This window comes from Engraulis encrasicolus, chromosome 21 (assembly GCF_034702125.1).
Source record: "Engraulis encrasicolus isolate BLACKSEA-1 chromosome 21, IST_EnEncr_1.0, whole genome shotgun sequence".
Classification (NCBI taxonomy): domain Eukaryota; kingdom Metazoa; phylum Chordata; class Actinopteri; order Clupeiformes; family Engraulidae; genus Engraulis; species Engraulis encrasicolus.
The window spans coordinates 7,494,209-7,500,208 of NC_085877.1; the positions used below are offsets into that span (position 1 = coordinate 7,494,209).

General features: G+C 42.9%; 1 protein-coding gene across 2 annotated transcripts in view; it reads right to left on the minus strand.

Moving 5' to 3' along the window:
- col4a6 (collagen, type IV, alpha 6) overlaps positions 1 to 6,000 on the minus strand; it is a 109,446-nt gene that overhangs the window by 53,793 nt on the left and 49,653 nt on the right. The gene's annotated exons all lie outside the window — the stretch shown is intronic.

Sequence of the window (6,000 nt, forward strand, 5' to 3'; positions counted from 1 at the left end):
CAGCCCACCCTCCTTGAAGACGATGCGGTTTGCTTAATATTTGACTTATCCAAATATTTGGTGACCTTTATCAGTAACGGAGAAGGAGTTTCACTTTGTCAGAAGACCTTTCAGTGTTTTTTTATAACTCCTTCTTTTCCATTCCTTCGCACCTGTCATTGCTCTTTCCCCTGGTTCTCCTCACAGGTGACTGGTTCAGACTTGCAAAATGGGGGTACCAGCTAAGCTAAAGCTCCAAATGGAATTCTGGATCTCTCTAGGTCTATTTTTTTGAATAAAAGATTGAATGTGTCAGGAGTGTTTGGATGAGATTTATTGCCCTTACACCCAGAGGATGTAAGATGGCTTTTAATTACCTCCTAGAATGCATTGCAAACTTCATGTGTGAGCCATACTGTTGCTAGATTTATGCCCCTTGGCAATCATTGCGGTGGTAGTCAATTTAGCTCCTTGTATATTGCTATGCATTAAAGGTCAACAAAAACATGAACATTTTACAGCCCATATAAAAGAATCCACATCTGCTGCTTTGTTGACATACATATTGTACACACATTTACATGCACGCACACACACACACAAATACCCCCCCCCCCTTTCCCTCCTACCACACACAGACACACTCACACACACAGAGTTAGCCCATATCAGGCAATCTGCAGCAAGGCGAGCATGGCTTAGCTCAGTGGTTCTCAACTTTAGAAAAAAAAGGCCCCTGGACCTCATCACAAGCCTCCCAACGCCCCTCTGACCCCATCATAAGCCTGACAACGCCCCCCTTAGTATTAAAAAACAAAATGAACCTCTCTCCCCTCCCCCCATGGCAACTAAGCACCGCTCCCTCTCAGCTGTATCCTTTCTCAACGCCCCCCTAGGGCTCCACAACGACCCCTGGGGAGGCTATACCCCCCCCCGTTGAGAAACACTAGCTTCGCTGAGCTCCATCAGGTAGAGTCCAACGCTGGCTTTGCTGAGTGCTGTGGAGGAGAAGGGGCCTAACTAACAGTAATGCTGCTGTAACGCCTCACTGGTCTCTCCCTGGTACGGAGCTGCCTCACATGTCCTGCTGTGGCTTTGCCGCGCATAATAAGTGGCTGTATGTGCACGGCACGCTCGCGTCGCGTGTAATATCCAGTGTGGGGGATGTTAAGCGTGGCAAAGGTGCAGGTTAAAGTGAGGGTAAGTGTAGTGTGGGGCTGCCGTTGGTTCAGACAGAGGGAGCAACTAGTGTTTAGTCGTCCTATTTAGTCGGCCATTGTTTGTGGTTTTGAAGGGGGAAAAAATCCCTTACTGCGTGCATGTAAAAGGAATACTCTAGAGTCTACGTATACACAGTACGTACTGTGTATATCAACAAACCATTCAAGCTCACGCAAAACTTGTGTACCTCAACACTACACACAAGGACCTTGCCGTAATTGGGAAGAGGAGAAGACAGATAGACAGGTATAATTATACACTGTCATAGCTCCCATCCCTGAGTTCCCATGACTACATACGCTGCATGTACGTACACTGTAAAGTGTTTGGGTGAAGAAGTTGATTTATGTGGTCATAGTGTGAGAAAAGTAAAAGTGAGAAAGCTAACACTTTGAAACCATGGTGTCGCAATCCAGAATGCACCACAACAAATCACAACCTTATAAGATGACAAGTCATCTATCGTTGTTTCCAAACTGATTTATATTCCTAAGACGCTTACAGTAGTACGCAAAAAAGTGGCACCCCGAGAACGCATAACTCATCACTGGTGTGATTTATTGCATAAGAAATCCTCAAAGTAACATTTGCATTGCTGCAAAGATTTAGACATCTGAGTGTATTCCAGAACAAACATTTTACATGTAAGACTAGGCTATATGTAGTATAGTATTACTATATTACAATAAAATGTAAAAAATATGGATATGTGAAGTTTGGTCGCCCTTTTAATTTCGAAAGGCATATGGATTTATTGCATACCGGTCGCAGCACAAAATTGCTTTTATTACATAACACATTCAGTAACCAAGTCAGAGAGACCTAATCATGAGAAACGCTATTTATAACCGGTAGAAACTGACTTTGCTTGTCCTAGGTTCCTTTTTGGAAATGAAATAATTGTTTCCAAACTGATTTATGTATGTCAGCAACACCCTTATGTCATCTCTGAAGGTGCTCCCTCCTGCTGTACTCCATCCCCTTCGAAGCCACTGGCATTTTAAGGAACATTTGTTCTGGCCAGTGACATCTGCTTCAGGGGATGCGGTACCTCTCAGCATCCAACATCACTTTCACTAATGTCAACTAGACTCTACCTTTGTTCATTCTGTTCTTAAAGGAACAGTCCACCCTTTTTTTGATTTCACATATTTGCAGTATTTCCAAGCATTGTTCATGAATGTGCATATCATTTTTTTTCTCAGTTCTTTCTTTTCAGTACTTAGATTTATTGGTATCAGAATCATTAGCATATCTTAGCATAATCACTGGAAGTAAATGGGAGCATTAGCATCAAGCCACAAGTGATCACAAGGATGGGATTAAATAGCTGTTATGCTCTCTGGTGAATTTTACATTTATTTTAGAGTAGTTTATAAGAACACTTGATGATGTTTTGTTTTCTGCTATAGACTTGCATTGCTACACTATATTAAACAAGGCAATGCAAACATATAGATGAAAAATCCTATGTATTATCATATTTTACTGGGACTTAACTATATACGAGCAATTTCTTGAAATAAAGTGGACTGCTCCTTTAACATCTCCCTGTAACTCACAAATGTCAATAAAGTGAGAAAGAGTAGAGTGCACCTGCCAGCAGATTGCGACTGTTTTAATTTCATCACTAAATAAATCAATTTTTCATTAGTATGAGATCCAATCAAAGCACTAGGTCTGGAGAAGAATGTATCAACACTTGAAGAATTAAATAAAAAATGGAAGTGTCTTGATAAGCAATTCCTTAGATTTTTATCATCACCTTTGTCTGTATTTTCAGATAAGGAATGACATAACTGTATAGTGATATCAATCCATTTCCACACAATAATAGTTCTAAGGTTATGATTTGTTGTGGTGCTGAATTCCTGAACTTTGGTTACAATTTGTTAAATTTTGAACTTTTTGGTAATTTTTTTAAGGTCTGCGGTTTGGAAAAAACATTTACAAATGGCCTTTGTCAAAATGTTGCCTTTTTCTACTTGGTTCAACACTCTTCACTTTGCATTACTTTTTGCACTTTGTCTTCCATATTCAACAATTAATTCATTCATTCAACATTCAATTTAGTTCAAGTGATCTTTTCACCTCTCCTGTGGAAAAGGCAGCTATGGCTTTACTAATTTTCCAATGCTCATAACTTCAAAGTTCCTTCATAACGTCGCCTGGAAACACAATCTAGGAACATGACAAATGTCTGGGGATGACAGAGGTGCATTCACATTGTTCTCTCCCGAGGGCAGAGGGAGGGAGGGAGGGAGAGAGAGAGAGAGAGAGAGAGAGAGAGAGAGAGAGAGAGAGAGAGAGAGAGAGGGGTGAGTGAGTGAGAGAGAAAGAGAGAAAGAGAGAAAGAGAGAGCAGGGGGTGGTTGGGTGCAGGAACACTAATAAAAGTGAAATAAATCTCTCAAAGGCGAGCAGATAAATTATCACCAGGGGATGATGGCAGATAAATAAACATACTGGAACTTACACACAACAAACCCAGGTGGGCACAAGAGGAGGATAAATGCCCAGAACTCTCTCTCTCTCTCTCTCTCTCTCTCTCTCTCTCTCTCTCTCTCTGTCTCTCTCTCTCTCTCTCTCTCTCTGTCTGTCTGTCTGTCTGTCTGTCTGTCTGTCTGTCTCTCTCTCTCTCTCTCTTCTGCTTCTCTCTCTGACACTCTTTTTCTTTATCTTTCTCTGGCTTTTGCTATCAATTTATATGTGTCCCTTACTCTGTCTCTGCATGTGTGTATGTGTGTGTGTTCACGCGGCCCTTTGTATTGTATGTGTGTTTATCTCATTACAACTCCCAACAGCTACATTTAAAGTAAGAGCAGTTGTTAGTGTGTCTGTAGTTCATGTGAGAGTGTGTATAATTTGTGTCAATACATGCATGACGTGGGCAAGCCTGTAAGATCTTCGCTTTTTTTAGTGGAGATTAATGAACATCACCTGTGCTTTCTTACAACCTCCATGTTGCATGATAGCATGCTAAACACTGTATGTGTATATGTGTGCCTGTGTGTGCCTGTGTGTGCCTGTGTGTGCATGCGTGTGTGTGTGTGTGTGTGCGCGCGCGTGTGTATGTACTGTATGTGTGCTTGCATGCCAGTGTCTGTGTGGCCAGTGTCTGTGTGCACTTGAGTGTGTGTGTGTGCACCCGTGTATGATGCGTGCGTGTCTGCGTGTGCCAGTCTGTAGCAGAGTATCTCCCTCTCCCGCCCTGTCTGTAAAAGAAAGGTGTGCATAGCTCTCTGCACAGACTAATTTACTGGGTGTGGCCCGGCAGGACTGAACAGTGATTTTGGCTCGGGGCCCGCTCCGTGTGGTGTCCGTGGGGGGAGAGGGTGGAGGAGGGTGGAGGAGGGTAGTCCTGCCTTCCATCACATCTGAGTAACCTGGGGAAACATTGCCTTGGCTCCCGTCCCATGGCAGGATCTGAGCTGCAGGCACGCCATTGGCTGGTCCTGTAATTGGGCTGAAATTCCATGTCCGGCAGGCAGGCATATCAGCGGCATGTCATGTCACCCAGCCCTCGCTGCTGAACGAACAGGCACTGTTACAACCTGCTCAGCTCAGGCAGCAGGCAGGCACGCTTGCAACTGAACTCTATCAAAATACTCGTTTTTTGTTGTGTGGTACTTTATTTGTTACCTGGGGTGTGTGTGTGTGTGTGTGTGTGTGTGTGTGTGTGTGTGTGTGTGTGTGTGTGTGTGTGTGTGTGTGTGTGTGTGTGTGTGTGTGTGTGTGTGTGTGTGTGTGTGTGTGTGTGTGCGTGCGTGTGTGTAGGAGTGTGGATGTTTGGGGGTGTGTGGTCTCTAACTGGAATTACGAGGCTGGAAACCTTCCTTAAATATCCTCCAGTTATCACACGTCTTTTTAAATATCAAAGTGCATCAAATGTTCCTGACTTCAAGTGATAGATAAACAAATTGGGAGTTGTACGTATGCCATGAAATTTGCGAAAGAGCATTCTTGAAAAGGGCTTCCAAATTCCAATTTCAAAATAACTTTTTGTGCACAGTATGCAAAGTGCTAGCACATTTTACAAATGACTCACCATTCACAATGGCCACTTACAGTGTAAATTACTCATTATCTATGAAGGAATTATTGAATTTTGAATTTTACATGAATAAACACTTTCTGAAAATTGGTCTTTCATAGCTGTGTAAGTTCCCTACAACACACAAAGGAAGTGCAGCAAATCCCACTTGCGTTTCTTTTTGAAGATTGTGAAAGAATGGGCTCTTTCCAACTGACGCCGGTCACCGTCAATTATTGAACCATTCAATGCAAAGGTAGAAGTTGCATTCGGCGGCATTGGCATACCTACAGTATACTGCCTTACAAAGGCAAAGTGCAGTAACTACATACGGTACGTATTTTGACAACTTAGAAAATGGTCTCCATTACACCTCCTTAATCTTGTGACAAAGCCTTATGGTCCACATGTGTCCCGTTTTAGAGATATAGCTCTGTCAAATTCACAGTAACTACAATATCTAACACAATACCGAGGATTTAAAGGCATTCTTCTCAGTTTCAATGTTGCACTTTGCATTTGTAAGGCAGTATAGTTCCCACTGTTTTCTGCCTCAAATCTGTAGTCCTTTACCCTGCTTTGTTTTAAAATGGAATCAAACGCTACAGTGAAAAGGGCAGCTTTCATGGTGTCAGTCTCTTGAATTGTCAGGGTCAGGAGGAGTGGTCCTAAGGATGGGCCGACCGAGGAACTGCTCGAGATGGCACCTGAGAGGGGGCGGTACCATCTCGAAACCCGGCTCCCTCCAACGACATTGCGGAAAACCCA